Source organism: Schistocerca cancellata, chromosome 6, assembly GCF_023864275.1.
Source record: "Schistocerca cancellata isolate TAMUIC-IGC-003103 chromosome 6, iqSchCanc2.1, whole genome shotgun sequence".
Classification (NCBI taxonomy): Eukaryota; Metazoa; Arthropoda; class Insecta; order Orthoptera; family Acrididae; genus Schistocerca; species Schistocerca cancellata.
The window spans coordinates 285,715,037-285,736,567 of record NC_064631.1 but is presented as its reverse complement, the minus strand read 5'-3'; the positions used below and the strand labels follow the sequence as shown (position 1 = coordinate 285,736,567).

General features: G+C 41.0%; 1 long non-coding RNA gene across 1 annotated transcript in view; it reads right to left on the bottom strand.

Annotated features, from left to right (window-relative positions):
* LOC126088539 (uncharacterized) overlaps window positions 1–21,531 on the bottom strand; it is a 45,896-nt gene that overhangs the window by 17,277 nt on the left and 7,088 nt on the right. The window contains exon 2 of the long non-coding RNA XR_007519962.1: window positions 16,137–16,307. This is a non-coding gene — a long non-coding RNA (uncharacterized LOC126088539). The remainder of the gene's footprint in view (window positions 1–16,136; window positions 16,308–21,531) is intronic.

The following is a 21,531-nucleotide window of genomic DNA, read 5'->3' as shown; positions in this document are numbered from 1 at the left end:
GCCGTTAAGTCTCAAGGAGGAGGCTTCCCGTATGGACGGAAGTGTCCCCGATGATAACGGGTCGAGATCACAGGAGACGTGGGGGTCAAATATGCTGGGGCCCCATGCACCAATCTGCCCGTTGTGGCAAGTCCGGTTGTTATAACAGGAGACATGGGCGATGTGTCTGGGTCCGTAGGAGAAGGAGGCAAGTAGAGTTGCTCCGACAGATGATGGTCACCCGGTTCCTGCATGGACACATCTCCTGGTGGTGTCAGTTCTTGTGCTGGCACCGATGTGATGGTGAGAGGACTGCATTGTGATTAATGAGAGATTCCAGTATCCCGAGCAACAGGTAGAGCTGAAGGGGGTGTAGCAGCATCCGGAACAAGCGTTGCCGGTACATGAGGCCGAAGCTGGTCTGAATGAAACACTGCAACACCCATGGCCGTCTGGATTTCATACAGGCATTGGCCATGGTCTCATAAGATGCGACCAGGACTCCATTTTGGCCACCTGCCATATCCCCATACCCATACAAGGTCGTCGGCGGTGAACTGGCCAAGCGAAGGAACCCAAGGCCGTGAGGTGGAAGGCCGCAGAAGATGAAGTAGCGTGCGGGGCTGTCGGCCATGTAAGAGATCAGCCGGGCTGTGGTCGCCCATGGGGGTGAAATGGTAAGAAGCCAGAAATTGGAGAAGAGCATCATCAGCAGCAGAAGTAGTCAGGAGTTTCCTCATCTGAGCCTTAAATGTGCGGACCAGTCACTGTTTGACTGTGGATGGAACGGAGGGCCCGTGACATGCATGATGCCATGACGGGCACAAAAATCCGCAAAATCAGAAGAGGCAAATTGCGGACCATTATCAGTAACAAGAGTAGAGGGAAGGCCTTCCAAAGAGAAAATGCGAGCTAGAGCATTGGTGGTTGCCGCAGTGGTAGGCGACGTGCAACGGACAATGAAAGGAAAGTTAGAGTAAGCACCAATAACGAGAAGCCAATATGCACCTAAAAAGGGTCCCGTGAAGTTAGCATAAATACGCTCCCAGGGCTTCTCAGGTGAAGGCCACGATGACAAAGATGACTTTGTGGCGGTGGCCTGTAACGCACAAGGGCTGCAGGCAGCAACCATGTGTGCGATTTCAGAGTCGATGCCGGGCCAGTACACATGACAGCGCGACAGAGATTTTGTGCGAGAGACACCCCAGTGCCCTTAGTGAAGGAGGCGCAAGACCGAAGCATGCAAAGACGCAGGTACCATAACACGCGGCAAAGCATTGTCAGTGGAGACGAGGATAACACCAACCCTAGCCGTGAGGCGGTAACGCAGTCTTGGTGGACGGACGATCTGGCCAACCCTTCTGAATACAGCGTAAAACCCGGGAGAGAGCAGGGTCAGAACCCTTAATAGCCACCAGCCGGTCCCCGGTGATGGGGAACCTGTCCACAACCCGCTGCTCGGCAACATCCAGGTGGAAACACAAAAGTTCGTCCCTATCGAATGCCAGGTCAGGACCCATGGGAAGTCGAGACAGGGCATCGGCATTCGCATGTTGAGCCGTCGGCCACAAATGAATCTCATAATTGAAACGAGACAAGTAAAGAGCCCAATGCTGGAGGCATTGATGGATGAAACAAGGAAACAAGTGGTTTGTGATCCGTAACAAGGTGAAATTTGGATCATAGAGAAAAACACCAAACTTATGAAGAGCATAAATAATGGCCAAAGCTTCTTTTTCAATTTGAGAATACTTTTGCTGGGCATCCGTTAGCGTTTTGGAGGCATAAGCAATGGGTTGTTCAGAACCGTCAGAAAAACGGTGCGCAAGGACTGCACCAATCACATATTGAGAGGCATCCATGGCAAGAACAAGATTTTGGCCAGGTTGATAGGTAGCCAGGCATGGGGCCTGTTTCAGCATAGTCTTCAATTTCTGGAAAGCCGCATCGCATGACGCAGACCAGTGAAAAAGGCACGTTTTTATGCAACAGGCAATGCAATGGCTGAGCCACCGAAGCAGCAGACGGTAAAAACTTGTGATAGTATGCTATTTTCCCCAAGAAGGCCTGCAGTTCCTTAACAGATGTAGGGCAAGGAAGGGCATCAATTGCAGCGACAGTTGAAACCCCAAGTACGTGATAGATGCCTGAAAAAATTTTGAATTCTGAAGATTACACTTACACAGTCTGTAAGACATGAAAAAGTGTGCGGAGATTTTGAACATGTTCGTCAGTGGTGGAGCCAGTGACAAAAATGTCGTCCTGGTAATTTATACACCCAGGGACAGTGAGCAATAATTGTTCCAAGAATCGCTGAAAGAGAGCAGGGGTGCTGGCAACCCCGGATGGCAATCGTTGGTACTGAAAGAGGTCGAAAAGCGTGATAAGGACCAGAAACTGCCGGGAAGCAGCGTTGAGAGGAAGTTGATGATAAGCTCCTGACAGGTCAAGTTTAGAAAAATACTGGCCTCCAGCAGTTCCTTAACATAGGGTAAGTGTCAATAAGGCATTGAGCATTTACAGTGGCTTTGAAATCGCCAGAGACAAATATCACCATTTGGGTTAGCAACGTCAATGACAGGAGAGGACCACTCACTGGAAGTGAGAGGAAGCAAGACCCCTGAAGCAGTGAGATGATCAAGCTCCCATTTGACCTCATCACGAAGGGCCACAAGAATGGGCCGAGCCCAAAAAAACTTAGGCTGAGCGGTGGATTTGAACATGATATGAGCTTCCAAGTCGTTTGCACGGCCTAACCCAGGAGAAAAAAGGGACGAAAATGTCACTGACAAGGAATCCAATTGAGCATAAGGAACAGCATCAGAAACGATATTGACAGAGTCATCTATGGAGAACTCAAAATCGCGAAAGGCATCAAAACCAAAAAGATTCTCCACATTACTATGGTCGACCACAAATATGGGAACAGTGTGAATGACAGATTTGTAAGATACCTCACATCAAATTGACCCAAGAGAGAAATCTTCTGTTTATTGTAAGTCCGTAATTGCCTAGTGACAGGTGACAGGATTGGAGAACCCAACTGAAGATACGTTTGAGAATTGATGATAGTGGCAGCAGAACGAGTATCCACCTGCATGCGAACATCTCGACCAAGTATTTGGACAGTGAGGAATAACTTCCCTGAAAGGAAAGAAGTAAAATTGACAGACAACACAGAATCAGAATCAGCGTCATGTTCATGAACATCATGTATGCGGTCGGATTTGCAAACGGATGACACATGACCCTTTCATTTGCATTTGTGACACACGGCCCAACGTTGTGGACAATCTTCTCGTGAATGTTTCGTAAAACACCGCGGACATGAAGGAAGTTGCCATGAGTTATGCTGCAGTTTCTTAGAGGTTTGTTTACGGCTAGGCCGAGGCTGCACTTGGGAGCATACTGCGGCCACGTCGGCCGGCGGGAACACCCCACATGCTTCGTCAACATCGCATTGAGGTTGTATTCCCCCGACGTCACCCCATGCCTCTATTTGTGCTCCAGCAGCGCGAGAAATTTCAAAAGACTGAGCGATGAATAGGACTTCATCTAGAGTCGGATTTGCCAACTGAAGGGCACGTTGCCTAACTTCTTTGTCAGGTGCCAACCGGATAACAGCATCCCATACCATGGAATCGGCGTAGGATTCTTTGTGAACTTTAGTAACTAATTGACCAAGAAGTGCTGTCGAAGACGTTTTTCGTAATCAGACCAGTCTTCCGCCATCTCGTCGTAAGGAGGAAAAGTAGGTAGAGACAACGACATTTGATGCCGCGACAAAATCATGAATCGCATTTGTGAGAAGCGTTTGCTGTTCAATGAGACCTTGCAATATTTGCTCTTTAGTAGCCATGGAAACCTGTGGGTCAACGATGGAAAAGAAAAATCACTACCTTGTCGACAATTGTTATAATTTCAAGTTGAACAAATATATTTCAAGGAAGATGCAATACATGAAAGTCACAGATCAAGTAAACAGAGTAAGACGTGTGTACACTTTAACAGTCAAATCATAACTGAGTTCAAGTCTAGCGGCCGCTGGCTGGCTGGCCGCTTAGGTGGCGCTGCTGCTGCATGGCTGGCAGACAGCGCCGCATGTAGAGGACGCATAGTTTCCTGCCGTTATGTAGACAGGAGTGACACCACCAGCAGTCAACCAATGGGTAACATATTTTAAATTTACGTAATTTTAGCTGTTGTATAATAGAGCCTTTCTGACGGATATCTATAATTTCACAGTGTAAACGCCGAGAAGATGACCCCTATGTCGGGTTGAAACCGGTTGGCGGTATAATAACAATAATAAATGCAATTAAGACTGTTCTTGAATTATTGATTAATCATACTAATCGCTGCTTCTCCCCACAACCATGTTGTCCAAAAATCTATGTTTAAATTGTGCCTTGTCTGAAACGAAACTCTTAATGGCTGCTGGTAACTTATTGAAAATATGAGTTGCTGAATACTGGACTCATTTCTGAGCAAGAGTAAGTGATTTTAAATCTTTATGTATATTGTTCTTATTCCTAGTATTGATACTGTGTACTAAGCAGTTAGTTGGAAAAAGAGATGTTTTATTTACAACAAACTTCATTAAGAATAAATATACCGAGAAGCTGTGGTTAATATGCCCAATACTTTGAATAGGTTTCAACATGATGTTCTTGGATTTACACTACTCATTACTCTTAGTAATGAGTAGATGGTAGTATGGGCCAAAGCAGAAAAAAAGGACAGTAAACATGGGCTGTAAAATGCATATCTTAAGAGCTATGAGCACTTGTTCAATAGAGGAGATGTGTTTCACAGTACTGAAGATGAACTAGTGTTCATAGCTCCTCAGGTATGCATTTTACAGCCCATGTTTACTGGACTCTTTTGCTTGTTTTTGTCCATATTACCACCTCTGAAAGTCGACTACCCTACAATCTTAGCAACAACAATTACAGTACATGTATTTCATTGTCAGAGGTATCAGAACTGTTTTCACTAATAACTTCCGACTTGTTTGTTTTTGGTACAGGGACCCTTACCTCAAATTGACATATATTTATCCTTCTCTGTCATTCTAGAAAGTCCGCAACATTATTACAGACTCACCCTGCATACACATACACTTACAAGTCCTTGTGTCTTTAACTTTTAGACTCTGTAGCGTTGTTGGATGACATTTAAAATTTCTGGACATGCATTCCTAATCAAAATGTTATTTACTCACTCCCCTCTAAAAGCTTTAGAAGTTTGTAATGTCAATTTCTGAACACCCCGTATAACAAAAATCACATAACATGCTCTTTTCCACATGGCATGGCTGTCAATGGACACAACCAAAAATTTAACAGGGTCGAAATATATAATAGGTACAACAAAAATAACAGTTGGTCAATGCATGTAATGCCTGTTGGTCGGGCTTCATCCACAGTTCATTGAATACTCAGTATTCAGTGAACTGTGGTTGAAGCCCGACCAACAGGCATTACATGCATTGACCAAAAATGATAGTGCATTGAGAATGGTTAGTTTCTAGCTGAAACCTAGATCTGCCAATAAAAATTCCAGAAGAAAACTGATAGCTGAAATCTATTATTTACAAATATTTTGGTGTCTGTAAGAGCCAAATACGCACATCCTCACGGAGGGGAAGTTGCCCGCACGGGCTGTGTATGTGCGGAGGAATCGACTACTTGGTGGATGCAATAAAATCAACCCATATTATTTACTCATTAGATTGTTCATTGTAATCAACAGCATCTACAGTTATTCTTCACTTTCAGAGAGGATGATAATGTCATCAGTGAATGTTACCATAGACATCCTTTGACTATTAGTTTTAATCCCAGTCTTGAAACTACCCTTCATTTCCATCATTGTTTCTTCGACATATAGACTGAATGGTAGAGGCCGATGATTGCACCCTGCATACTCAACAGCTGCAGGGAAAGCTGCCTCCACATTTTGGATTAGGTCCCCAGCAGACAGACCAAGTACACATTGGCTTTCTTTCCAGCTCTGAAAACTATTTGCCCTTGGAGCTCCCTATAGCTAGAAAACCCATACCTCCTTGTACCTGCTCGGTCGCTGCTGAAGGAGTGGCCGCCTCTTCTCTGATGGGGTGAATGTGAGAGGCCGGGTGGCCACTCTCCACATTGGCCCTCCGCCTCCGGTGTCACAAATGCTCTACCACAATCCACTCACCCTGCTGTGGGGGCGGATCCACCGTGTAGAGTGCAGTAGGAGGTGCCTTGGAAGCAGAGCCCTTGGGCAAAACAAGCAACACCTGGAGTGTCCCATGTGATGTGCCAGAACCTCTGCCACTGTGTTCAGCTGTTCACAGACTGTGGCCAGCTCCACCTGCATCTGCATTCTGTATGCACACATCCTAACCATCCTGGCAAGACTAACTGAAGAAGTAAACTATCAAAGTAGACAAAATCCTAGATACATAACTTGCTACCCTCCTGATGTGTCACACATGGACACTGAGGCATTAATGAGCTATGTAGCTGGCTGTTCAGTCAGCAACTACTGCACTACAGACTGAATGAATTCACCTTACAGAAACGAAGGACTGAACATCTTAAACAGAAAAACAAGCATGAAATTTAATAAATATACTATGAGGACAACATAGAAAAAGAGAGTAACACTTAACTTGCCACTCTGTAGATGTATATCACCCGAGAGATGCAGCCTGATTGACTTTGGCAGCTTAGTATACATTTAAATATATCTGTCTGCTGCTCATCCTCCTCTATGTGTTGAGTAGCAGACCACACTAATTCATACTTATAGGTGCTTAAATGGGAGGCAAGGGTCTAGGTTGAATTTCAGTTCAGCACTCAGTTTTTTCATTTATACCTTGCCACTATGGGTAGAGTTCGGAATGGAGTAATGTATTTTGGTGTTAAGATGTTTACCAAGCTCCCACCAGACACACAATCAAAATATTCGAACTGCTGCAGAAGTAATACACCATTTTCAGACCTTAATTGACACTGAGGGAGTAAACTGTAATTGTATACACGAGCCCATCAGTGGCCAACATCTACAAACTGGCTTCCGTAGACTGTAACAGCAATGTTGTGTCTGCAGCCATTAGCCACAGGTTGCTCTACAATAAATAACATTGAAAGGATGACTGTCGGTGTTTCATTTTATTACGATATTGTTTTGTTGGCATGCAGGTAATATTCAGGTACATACGAATATTAACTATATTGACATTTTCAGTAGTTTTTGTCATTGGTTGGTAGCACATGAAAAATATTGTGGACTGAAACTACATTGCTACTGGAAGCTTTTAGAACCCAGAGCAGTCTGGTATTTTGAGTTGTAAGGAAAATAGTGGCACACGGAAAATAATTTTGACATTTCTGAAAAGATTACTTTGATACACTTGTTACTAGTTAATATTCATTACAGGATCTGGTTTTCTTCAAAATTGTACTGAACTGATACACATGCCTTTGTTGTGGGGCAGAATGTCCTCCTCTACCCCCTTTTACCACCCTCTCTTTTTTTCTTTCTATTTTTGATCAAAATTAAGAACTTCCCTGTTAATTTTAGTATGTTATAAGCCTACTCAGTTTAAGAACAAAAAACCAAATTTTTAATATTTGCTAACGACACTGTGAGTTGGTGAGAGACAGCAAAGGACTTGGAGAAGCAGTTGAATAGAATGTATAGTGTCTTGCAATGAGATTATAATATGAACATCAATAGAAATAAAAAAAAGTGTAGTGCTGCAAGTGATTCTGGGAAATTCAGTTTAGGAAATGAGACACTGAAAGTACCAGATGAGTTTTACTATTTGGTCAGCAGAATAACTGGCAAGAACTGAGAAAGATATAAACTACAAATGGGCAAGAGCAAGAAAAGCTTTTCTGGAAAAGAGACATACGTTGACATGAAGTATAAGGGGCATTGAAAAAGAAATGAGCCAGAGGCATAATCACAGAAACCAGTACCTGTATGTTAGAAATACTGACCCTGGCTGTTGAGACACTTGGCCTGCTGTGAAACAAGGCTGTCTCATAAAATTCCCGGAGCAGCAATGTTAACCAGTTCTGCATGTACAGCTGGACGTCATCATCCAAGGTGAATAGTTTGCCCCTCAGAGCCTTTTAAGGAGGCCAAAAATGGCATAATCACAGGGAGAGAGGTCCGGACTGTATGGAGGGTGGCCGAGAACCTCTCATTTGAATTTGCAGGAGTGCCGCAACTGTGTTGTCCATATGAGGCTTTGCATTGTCGTGGAGCAAAATGGCCACACCGGTGAGACTGACTGGTTGTTTTGATTTGAAGTCTTGGCGAAGGGTGGTCAAGGTTCGTGAGTAATGCTGGGCATTCACTGTTGTCCCGTGCTGCAGGAAGTGAATCAGACGAGGTACTTCTAGGTCAAAGAAGAACGTCAGCATAACCTTTCCTGCACTCATGTGGATGGCCTTGGTTTTTTTTTATGGTGGTGATCCTGGATGCTTCCACTGGAGACTTTGTTGTTTTGATTCTGGTTTGAAGTGATGACACCATGACTCATCTCCAGCCACCACTTGTGCCAGGAACGCATTCCCTTCCCCAGCATAGTGCTGCAGATAAGCAAGACAGGAGGCCATTCAACATGCTTCCTGGTGTGGTTGAAGACTTATAAAGGAACTTAATAATTTTTTCTTATTGATAAATGTATAGATAATTATTCAGTTCATTGTTCTCATGTCCTGCTGATAAGATGTGCTGTGTAATTTTAAAATGAAATTGTCTTATACAATGAAAGCAATTTATGAACAATATGATTATCTGATTTATGATACCATGGGTCCCAGCTCCTGTAACTCTGGAAGAATGTTATTATTTTAATTTTGTATGGGGAATTTAGACAGAGGTGATGATCTTCATGACAGCGCTGCTCAACAATAGAGGTACGTGAATGTGTTCATCTCATACCATTCGTGGCTGCCAGTGTCAATTTCAGTATATTTGCCGTGACAGTCAGAACCTGCAATATTTCTTTTCATTTAATTACAAAGTCCAATTATTTTCTTTCTGAGATGAATAAATGCATTTTAACCACAATTCTTTTTACCCAGGCCACGGGGAATGATAGTCTTTAGAACGTACATGCCTCTATCTCGATCGTACGTTTGCATACATTTGAGTGTGTACTAATGTAACTATGCTTATGACCCATTTCCTTCACAGTCTTAATCCTTATTTTGAACCACTCACTCACGAATGTATGTGCATTCTTATTTTGTATAGTCAGTTGGGTGTATTCTTTAATAACGTTACTTATTGACCTTTGCCTGTGATGCAACGGCACTTCACGCGAATTACTTATTACACAACATTCATAATAACTCTCATTTCAAAATTATGACTCTGGTTGACTACACGACGACTTCTAACAAGTTTAACAGGATGGTTAAGACAGTGGGGCACCCATTTGGCACACACTTCGCGCATGTGCAGTTGTTCCTTCATGATGGTGTGAACACTTCTGACACTCAATCTGACCATGTTGGCTATGGCTTTCACTGTCACTCGGCAGTCCTCGGTAATGATTGTGTCCGCCAGCTAGACATTTGTCATTGGTAATGCAGTGTGGTGCTCCAGACCATGCATCATCAGCTAATGACACCCGTCCTTCCCTGAAGCACTTGTGCCACAACTTGACCCTTGCAAGGGACATGCAGTGTTCGCCGTACACTTGTGACATTTGCTGATGAATGTCCATTCCTCCTACTCCTCCTGCTGACAGGAAATGAACAGCACCTCTTTGCTCTTCTGTTGATACCTCCATCTCACTGTTTGAAATGCGACTGGCAGTGTTGGACAATTGATGCATGCTGCTGTGTATAGTCACGTGATGTGCATGCGTGCCCTCTAGCGATGGGCTTTGAACTTCAAAGCTCTGGTCGGAACTACACCTTGAACACACACCATGATATTAACCTCTTGTCACCAGTTTGCGCATTCCAGACTCCAGCTCATTTCTTTTTGAACATCCCTTATATAAGCTTAATACAACATTTTGAAATAGTGTAGATATCTGCCTACTCGTCACATAGACAGAAGATTGTTACATATCATAAGCCACTGCACCAAAGTGCTTCTACAGATATAGAGAAAACACACACACACACACACACACACACACACACACACACACACACAAAATTCTCACATTCATGACCACTGTCAACTCTGAATGCTAAGGCACTATTCTGGTAAGAAGCAATCATGACTGGGGTAAGTAGTGAGTGGCACAGAATTACAATGTGGGGTAGGGATGGCGAGGGATAACAGTGTAGGGATGTGGAAAAGTGCTGTAGTGCTGCCTGTGGGAGTGGGCAGGTACATGGGCAGGGACAGGGACGGTGGGCTGCTATGTCCAGCATTGGAAGGATGTGCTTGGGGGAGGGGGGAATGTGAATGGGAAAGGAGAGAAGCAGAGAAGGGGAAAGCAACATGTAGCTGTACTGGGAGGATAGCAGGTATGTTGAGGATGGAGTGGAAGCAGGTGGGGACAGGTACTAGCACAGTTTGAGGCTGGGTGGAGAGGGGGCAGGATTATGGAAATGAAGGATATGTTGTAGAGAGTGTTCCCAACTGCACAATTCAGAAAAGCTGTTGGTGTGAAGAATCTAGACACCATAAGCAATGAAGCAATCATTGAAGGAAGGAAGGCAGTTTAGTATTTAATGTCCCATTGACATCAAGGTCATTAGACAGAGAACAAGCTTGGAACTGTTCAAGAATGGGGAATGACATTGGCCATGCCCTTTCAAAGGAACTATTGTGGCCTTTTCCTAGAGCGATTTAGAGAAATCATGGCACACCTAAATCTGAATGATTGGACGTGGATTTGAACCATTGTCTTCCCAAATGCAAGTTCAGTGTGCTAACAACTGTGCCATCTAGCTCGGTAGCAGTCACTGAAGTCAAGCACGCTGTGGTGGGCAATATGCTTGGTAACTGAGTGGTCCAGCCGTCTCCTGGACGTATTTTGGTGGTGGCCATTCATATGGACAAACATATTGTTAATGGTCATGCCCCTATAGAATGTCACACACAGGTTGCAGGTAAGTTGGTAGATCATATAGGTTTTTTCACAGGTGGCCCTGCCATTTACGTGCCATAAAGCTGAAGAAGCCTACACCACAACCCTTCAGCAAAAATTGGAAGAATACTCTAGAAATATACGTCAAGTGTGTATTTTATCCACCACACAAGACAAAAGTCTTGTTGGGGTCTGTTAATGGTGACCTAGGACTCCAGAAAACAGGAGCCAATCGCATCCCATGCCAGTGTACTGAATGGCACATAGGCCAGACTATCTGGACAATGCAAGAAAGTGTGTAGAGCATAAGCGTCACATGGATAAATTGTGAAAGCCGGCTACTGCAGGTCACTGTCTCTCAAAGGAACATATCATGATCTATGTCAGGTCCAAATTCTTACAACAGGCTAACATATTACTGGACTGCATCTTAAAAGAAACTGTAGACATCCATGTACAAGATAAACTTATAAAAAATACACCAGACTGTATCTAAGTAAGGACTGGGATTCAGCCCTAGGCTTGCTTAAAACTACTAACATATTAACATATTACTGGACTGCATCTTAAAAGAATCTGTAGACATCTATGTACAAGATAAACTTATAAATAAATACACCAGATTGCATCTAAGTAAGGATTGGGATTCAGCCCTGGGCTTGCTTAAAACCCAACAATAGTCCTTGGAATGATCCACTCATGTCACGGCAAATGAAGAGCGAAGTCCAAACTACATGAACATACTACCTCCGCATCAGCAATGTCTCGAGCCTGGCAATGGTAGCACAGGGACAAAATACAGCAGCTCTTGTCCCAAGTGTGCAATTCCCCACTGCCTCACCTGTGGAGCTACATTTGAGGACTGTGGGCCCATGACCAACAGTGGAAGGGAGGGGATACAAAGATGGCACCATGAAAAACAGTCAGATATCAGCACTGACAGAAGAGCAAAAGTCACTTTGCCCAAATATTGTATCATCTGGATGACACCACCCAACTGAATACCTGAGAAGAGTTCAAAATAATAAATTCAGTATCCAAAATTATTAGTTACAAGGCAGATAGTGGCAAAATTCAGCAAAATATTGCCTCAAGCTGATACAACTTCAAGATGAAGTCTAGACTACAAGCAGGCAGTGCAAAATTCATACAGCACAAAATTTTGTCCTTTTTGGGGACTCTATAAACATATCCTAAAAATATTCTTAAAAAATTGATGGAAAGACCAGGAAAAAATTTAAATATCTGCAAGGTGTGAGATCAATACATAGTGAAAAGAAAAAACACTGAGCAGTAGATATCTACACAGAGAAGAACAAATATACCTGAGCTTTCAGACATGGTCCATGGCAGAGTCGAGCACAGAGGCCTGGCCTGCGGATAGCAGCTGCAGTGGGTTACAACTGACTTGGACGAAGCGAGTCCATGGTGTAACTGCACAGGCTGAGCAGCACTGCATGAAAGAACTGGTGTGTTATGACTTCAGCAGAGACATGCAAAGAGAACCAGCTCATGGGTTACGACTGCACTGGGCAAGCCCAAGTTGTCAGCACACTGGCCAGGCAGTGCTGTCTATAAGTGTTAGTCTGTAAGCCTACAGGCTGGTGGTAACACTGACCACTATTGTGAGCTATGGTCTATGAACAGTGAGGAGAGCAGTGCTTAGTGATGTGGTATGATGGAGTGTGTAGTAAAATTTACATTATTACCAACGTTTCCATTTTTTCTTATTGCAGAAAATGAGTGTGAAAACTAAACACAGTTTGCAAAGGACAGCATATGAAGAAAAACAGGAAGCAAAAGAAAAATTAATCTGTGGTGAAAATAGAACCACACAACCTGAAATGAGCCTTAGAGGTTCAAGTTGGATGGTACTTAAGCCTACAGTGGATGTCAACGGGAAAAGTTGGCTTTTTTACTGTTCACTGAGCAGTGAAATTTACACTAATGCTACAGAACCACATGGCACTTCATGAATATCTATACATATAAATTCAAGTTGGCTCCTCACATCTGTGCAGACTAATCCAAAGAACTACTGTAGGGATTTTGACCTGGTTTTCACTAACAGATACGCTGATTCATGAGGAAGGTTTTTTTCTATTTAGTATATAAATATTTCATACAAATTGTCTGACCTGAGATTAATTAAAGTTAAGATGTGAAAAACATCCTGTTGCCACCTAGAGAACAGCCACCATAACTCAAAAGAGCAGCAGTGTCTTGAGCAGCAGAAAGCATCACTAAATTCACATCTGGTGTGAGGGCCTAGAGGTAGAGTATTTGGCTAGAAATCAGAAGGTTGTAGGACTGAATACCAGCTGGGTCACCCTTTCTTCACTCTGCCATTTAACCTAGCATTCTTCTCTCCATGATGTGGAGATAGCCAGAAACAAAACAGGGCTAGGCTCAGATTCCATGTTACACTATAGCTCCCCTTTCCCCAGTTGGATAACTCATTATGGACATGTAAGTCACTTAAGTACCATTTGATTGATTGCATCATTTCAAAACAACTGCTGAGTGAAAAAAAATGCAAGTCAAACACCTGCAGTTTTCTATTATTTATGCACAGAGTAAAAACGCAGCATGAGAAGCAGCTTTCCTTAAGACAAACACAGATGTGAACATGATTCTCTGTGGGTGGTGGGGTGAAAGATATTATTTGTTTGGATACTCTCAAATTATACAGAAGACTGGTAAATGAATTTCCACTGGCAAGAAAGAGATTTAGATTTTGTTCATAAAGTCATGGGCACGATCTTCTTGAACGGGATTCAGATATTTCTTGCAGACGAACACACAAGATTTCAAATTACTTCTACAGATGTTTAAGGAATGCATTTCGCAACATGAGAACAGTTTCATACTGCCACTTTGTGCTTCCCTCTGATTATCAGTCAAGATTCATACTCTGTATTCACTGCAAATTCTTCAAACAACAAGCAGTGAGTTACTCAATTCTGAAGTATCATAATAAATATGATCAATAACAAAAGGATAACCCCCTCATCATTAGGCTCTGATGTGAGACTTACCATTTCAAATAAACAAATATTTTTAACCAATAGTTTCCCCGCAATCATTTGATAACAATTTTATAGTGAAAAAACATGTGAATTACAAAAATATGATGTTTTATTTTTTGTGCTTCAAGCAAAACATTTTCCGAGAAAATACTTCAACAACTTTGCTTTGTTTACACACAATATGTTCTTTCAGCAGCTCACAGATGACTTAACTTTCAGTGTTCTGCTTTCCTTGAATCAAACTTAGAATTGGACACAATTCTTGTGTGGCAGGCCAAAGAAGTCTGCCATAAAGAGTCCATGACAAAGAATCACAGCAACATGTCTCAACAATTCACAACAATGTGTGCTAAGCTTCACAAGAGAAATGCTGTAACAGGAGCTAATTATGTAGATTGTCTGATTTTATTTAATCACTCACACACACATACATCCATGATTAGCATACAATAATACATTGGTTGTAAATCTATTACTCACATCAAGACGTGCTCCCATCACTGCCATGAGACGTCAGTCAAAACAGCAATTCTATATGGAACACATAGCATTCATGCCTCCAGACAGCTTTCTTGTCATGCGCTGCTTACATCGTATAAGTTATATGAAAGTGATGGCACTTTCTTACTTAACATTAGTTTCCAGATTTTATTACAGCCCCCAAACAAAATACACTACGCCAGTCAAGTCATCTGGCAGTAGATACTTAATGCTACCCTTGCAAAGCCGGGCCTGGTCACTAGTGTCTAATAAACTTGTGTTTTTTGTTGATCATGATGATGATTGGTTTATGGGGTGCTCAACTGCGCGGTCAGCAGCACCCGCACAGTCTCAATATTTTCACAGTCCAATTTTTTTACACAGTTCAATCTAGCCACTGTCACGGATGATGATGATGATGATGATGATGATGACAACACAAACACCCAGTCCACTGGCAGAGAGAATCCCCAACCTTGCCAGGAATTGAACCCGGGACCCATGTCTTTTGTTGATGAGAAATGCCTTCCTAAACCTGCTAAGGAGATGGTTGGTGATAAATGCCTGGACACTATGTAGAAGACCTAAGGTTGTACAGAACTCTGGGAGGTGAAGGATTTTGGATCTTATTCAGACATGAGTTGACACTGGAGTGACTTACAAAAAAGTATCCACAAACGCTTAATCTCTCAACGGTGCCGCAGCACTTGGCAGAAAGTGCTAAAGGCTTAAGAGATATAATTATGGTAGAGTTAACTGTTTATATAACAAGAGGCAAATGCTCAGCAATTACAGATATATGAACATGAAGCACATGAGGAAACCTTTGACTAGTATGCATGGACTCCTTTTTGTTTATGACACAGTTTGAAAATGAACCAAAAACAGGCAGTCGCATTCATATATAATTGTTGAGATGATTTAAGTCTCTTGGTTTCCAAGAGATGGCTTTGAAATACATGCATTTTATGACTGATCAGGGTCCTAACAATGTTACTGCAGTATTATTCATAATTGCATTGTTCCCACCAAATGCTAAATACAGTGCTACAAAATGCTTTTAATGTGGAGTACATAGGCATAAAAATGCACAAATTCATGTTCCTTTGAGAGCAGTGAAAGAACTTGTCACTAATCCAAAGAAAGGTGATCTTTTCAAAGCTCATGATAAATCATTGGAACAGTCCACCTATATTTACTGGAATATGAGGTTGACTATCTTAGGATCAGTACACAGAAAATAAATAGCTTTGTGCCAAAAGCTCTCTGATAACAAAGAAATATCTCAAATTGAAGGTACTGATCTCACACTGATGAACAAACTAATTTCTCCTCTCATGCTAAGCATGCTATTCTATTATAGTAAATCTTACAAGTCAGAATTTCATTTATAGCAAGTCTTTTAAAACAAGGGGGTTTTTGCAGCCCCTCAAGGAGTAATCCAAGTAATTACAATTGGAGAAATAACCTAAACTGCACCTTCTGTTGCCATGGAAAATGATACTAACAGCATATGAGTCAGGTGCCTCAGGACAGAGAAGTCTCTGAAATAAGAGTTTTACCTAAATGCCTCAAGTTATACTTACAGGAACAGTTAATAGATCAGAGGCAGCAAATTTTCTCCATCCATCATTTCAAAATATCTGAAGAGGGCAGGCATGAAATTACGGCATAGGTAAGACAGACAATCCATTTATTGCTATAGTAGCTGGGGTACCTGGCTTCACTCAGGGAGTTGATACGACTTTGTGTGGTAGCTGAAATAAGAGAATAAACTTTAAAGTAGAAAATATAAAAATTTATTTATTGAAAACAAGTTCTAACTATTTACAATATTTGTTTATAAGCAACATTTTTCATTTTGTTATCCGGAACTATATGTACAAATTTTTAGAACTTCCAAGTAGAGAGCAAGCTGTGTATAGTTGACTGTGAGAGAAGCAGGTGTCTTTGAAGTTGATGATGCAATATTTTTAAGTTCATCCTTGCACCTTGTTAATTGTAAAACTATAGGCTAATCTGACTGAAAATTGCACTGTTTTAAATTGGAATGGCACTTCAGTACAGATCTGTAGTATTCTGCAGATAAATAGTATGTGCTCTTTGTACTTTCCAGTCATAAGTTTGGCTTTAATGATGTTATTCGATAGCTGTTTGATTATCATCCTTGTTCCATTACATAGTCTTGATGGGCTGAGATTTCTAAGTAGTATGACCACTGATCCAGTTTTAAGTCAAAGGCAGTGTATTGGTATTCCTGGTACTTGTAAAGAGATTAGAAATTCTATAGGGAAGTTCACACTTTCTTAGCATTTACCATTGTGTCAATCTATTTGTATATTCTCTCTTCACTGGAAATTTTCATTTGAATATCAAAGTTGATATCGCTGGCAATATTATTTTTAGTACCCAGAATTGCCCTTTCAAATAGCCAGTTCACATTGATATAGTTGTGAACAATGTTTGGATGAGTTTGGTTGATGAGTTCATTTTCAGCTTTTGTTAGTCGCAGCATTTGTATGTGTGGCCAGAGATATGATTTTTTAAAGCATACATTGATCCTGTCTGCTGTTGCTGACTTGGGGATAACTGGAAGTGTTCATTGAAAATCTCCTAAGAGTATTAGTAGAACTACTTCCATCACTTCAGATTTCCTTGCAAGTCTTGTAATGTTCTGGCCATGGCTTCGAGTGATATATATATATATATATATATATATATATATATATATATATATATATATATATATATTGTGCTATTGTGCATTTGTCCCAGAAGATAATTTTAGCTCGCTTTGAAAAGTCACCCAGTCCAGATGCTCTTGAGATTTTACATACCGGGAATTGTTCTTAGGCTGTATTCAGTGGTAGTTGTAGGGCAGAATGGGCAGCTCACACTCCTTCCGTTAGTGTGGATACAAAACCGTATGATGCCAGTGCAAGTGTGATGTGTTGTTTAGCAGATATTTCTGCCAGCAATAAATTTAATAGAAACATTTTCCCGATGCTGCCTGGCTTGTTCAAGTAGATAATTCTGCCAGAGTTGTTGTCGATCCGGTCCACGACAAGATTGTAAATTTTCTTTTGACTGTCATTGAGGAGTGGTTTGTCGTGAGCAATGTATTGAAGTAGTTCATTGATGTTGTAGCTTTTTTTCCTTTTTTCAAAGTTTAGCAAACTGGTAGCATCTTTTCATGATGCTTGCATCCCAAGTTGTACAAGGTCTGTTTGTTTATTGCTAAACATTTATTTTCTAGGCTATTAATGAGTATTTCATTGAAGATGCCGTCTTTGAATACGATGGTTAGTTCAGGATGAGCTTGCTGGATTCGGGACAGTATGTCATAACTCACACTCTCTTTGAAGGCGCCCCTAAGCTGTTTTGGATTCGAAGGGATACATGTTTAAAATTACGGTGAATAAGTCTCTCATTTGTTCAGCTGAGGCTCTGAATGAGGCTTCTTGTAGTGTTAATTCCTGGTGGTTGTCATCTTCCAGTACCAGGTGTACAAGTATGAAATGTGGATTTCACACACTAGATGTCCCACCAATGTAGTTTGTTTTATACAGCTTTGACACTGCACCATTTTGTTGCGTCATCAACAAGTGACAGATATGCATGTGTGATAAATTGGAAAAGTGTGTGCATAGTGTTGTGTTGTTGTGTACAATGTGTCGAAATGTATACCGAACAAAGAGCATTCGCGGGTAGCATTAATTTTTTGTTGGCGTTTGAAGAAAATTGCTGCTGAATCATACTGATTACTTCGAGAAGCTTATGGGGAACACCCTCCAATGCAAGATACATGTGAACGACGGTTTCGGCATTTCAAAAATAATGACTTTGATGCTGCAAACAAGGATTGTGGAAAACCGCCAAAAAAATATGAATATGTGGAATTGGAAGCATTGCTGAATGAAGATGATTTGCAAACACATAAACAATTTGCTGAGAAATTGGGCGTAAGTCAACAAGCTGTTTCCAATTGATTACAAGAGATGGAAAATATTCAGAAGACTGGTAGATGGGTATCGCATGAGTTAAACGATAGATGAATGGAAAAGTGCAAAAACACATGTGAGATTTTGCTCATGTACAGTTACAGGGGATGAAAAGAGGATTTATTTCGAGAATCCTAAGAGCAAAAAATCATGCGTAGACCCAGGCAAACCAAATTGCTTTGGCAGAAAGATGATCCTCTGTGTTTGGTGGGACCAGAGAGTTGTGGTCTATAATGAAATGTTAAAATGTGGGGAAATGGTTAATACTAAATTCTACCAACAACAATTGACTGATCTGAACCTGCTTGAAAACAGGCCACAATATCAAAAGAGGCAACACAATGTCATTTTTCTTCATGAGAAAGCTCCTTAACATACTATAAAACCAGTTTGCGATACAGTGGAAGCACTTGGCTGGGAAGTTCTACACGTGCGGTTTACTCACCAGACTTGACTCCTTCTGATTACCACTTGTTTCCATCGATGGGTCACCTACTTGCTGAGCAGTGCTTTGTTTCATAAGGAGATGTAAAAAAATGGTTCAAGGAATGGTTCGCAGCAAAAGGGAAAATTTTTTACTGGTGTGGTATTCACAAATCACCTGAAAGATGAGAAACATGTATAACAAATGGTGGAACATACTTTGAATAAAGCACTCTTTGGCATTCTTCTGAATTTAACATGTTTTTTAAGACAAAAAAATTGCATCTCATACTTGTACATCCGTAGGTACTAAGCGTTGGGATACTTCTCTGTATATCTGGCATAGGTAACCATGAACAACCTTGAGATCTGTGAAACTTGTTGGTCCCTGTATTTTGTGTGGCAACATCTGGAAATAGAAACATTCAGCGTTGTTCACATATATAGCGCATACTCGTCCTAGTATGCCAGTTTTCATTATTGCTGGATGATCTCCTACTGGAAATTTTTGTTTTCATCATTGAAAGATTTTTTTTTGTTGTGTTCCACATATAATAGGTAGTGACATAGTCATATAGTAACGTATTCACAAATTGATCCATTTGGCACAGTTGGTAAAAAAACTGTTAATGTTGTATTCTGAGGTGGTTCACTTGCAATATTTCTGGTGGTGTCTTTTGTGAAGTAAACTCTCTAGCTACAACTGTACAACTCGATGTTGCACAGTGGGTTTGGGTTTATATATGGGAAAACAGAAAATCTGCCATGCTGCTTCGTTACTGTAGATGTATCTATCATTTGGTACATGAAGATCTCATCGTTTCTGTTTTGTTGTTTGCTGTCTTTGGCTATTTGAAATCCTGCCATGTCACTGCCTTTGTTCACATACTTCAGATATATTTGATAGATTTCACTGAATTGCAGTATTCTACATTTATGTGTACTTGTGGCATTTTGGAAAGTAGTGTGTCATTTGGTACAACCCACTTGATTATCTATTTCCAATTCATTGCTGCCTCATATTTGTATTTTTGCTGTGAAGCCACCATTTTTGGGTGATCGTCTTCTGTATTTGGCATAGCCAACTCCGGTGTCCAAATTTGGTTTTGGATATTTTTTTGTACATTTTCCACCACTCATACATGGAAAATTGGGGTTTAATAGCCCACATGGTTCGTGATTCATGTTTTTTTTACTACCATGTCATACAGTTCTGGATCTTCTTGCGGATGGGGAAATTTAGCTTGGATGATTTTGTCGATATCCATGGGATGAATTCTGTAGTTTAGCCATATGAGATTGTGTGAGTGGGCAGTCCTCGTTTTTGCCTTTCAGTTGGGTACATCCAGCATCTAACAGTTCCAGAGATGATGTATTTTGTGATAACTTCAAAAAATCTCATTTGTTTTTGTCAGATAACTCGGGCTATTATGTTGTGTCGATGAATGGGGGCTCGACCGTATCTTAAATACTCTTTGATTTCTGGCCATGAGGAGCTGCATGTGAACGGTACAGAGAGGTCAGGTTATCCATATTTTCTTACGTACGTCATGGCACCTTGAGTGTATTCGTGCATGTGTCTCGGACTTCCTATGTACAATGAGAGTAAGATTACCATAGTTCCAAAGTCATCAACGTTTTCATAACTTATCATTGCATCTCGAAGGTCGATGTATTCTTCCCTGCATAGTTTCTTCTGATTCAGTCTTATGCAAAGCACCTGTTCTGCTTCTATTTTTACATACATAGCTACCAGGAATTGTTGGAATAAATGGCAAGTGTTGAGAATGTGATTCTATGTTTCATTGTCTCTGATCATTAAGTGGTAAGTATAAAACTCCATGGAAGTGAATTTTTTGTTTGTTTCTATGCCTGTTTCAGGTTGGATTTGTTTCACATTAACAATGATATCCGTTCTCTGTGTGCAGAAGTACTAATGGATATTTAAGGGCATCGCATGAATGGTGTGTCTCTGCTATGTGTTGTAGTCTTCCTCTTCTTCGTTGTACAATTAACATGGCTTGTGTTTCCATTGTCCACAATTACAATGGCAACTTTGACTATCTGAAATGCAGTAAATTGATGTTAGTGTTCTCCATGAATTCTTTTGTTGGCTCACATTACAATTTTTATAGATATCAGAAATTATTTAGCCTGGTGTTGTTTTGAATATGTGAATCAGTTGATTGTATTTGTGTAAGATCCTATGAACATTATGGACTATTTCTTGTCTCAGTCAACCAATATTTGTGAATCGCTGATCAATTTCTGTTTCTTCATTTCCAATTAAATATATTAGCATAAATTTATGGTCTACGTTGTGATAGATCTGTCCTTGGATGGAAAAACATAATTGATTTTATCTCTGTAAGTGTTAACTGAAGTGACACTGAAAGAAGTCATTTGGAAGCAGGAACTGTACAGTTTTATATTTTGAAGAAAGTATTTTGATTCTGGAGTTTCCCTGGCCATGTGATGTAAAAAGTTCCTGTGGAGGTGCTTTCAGTTGTGGTAATCGAATTTTTATATTCATGCAACAGAATCGTGATGTTTCTCT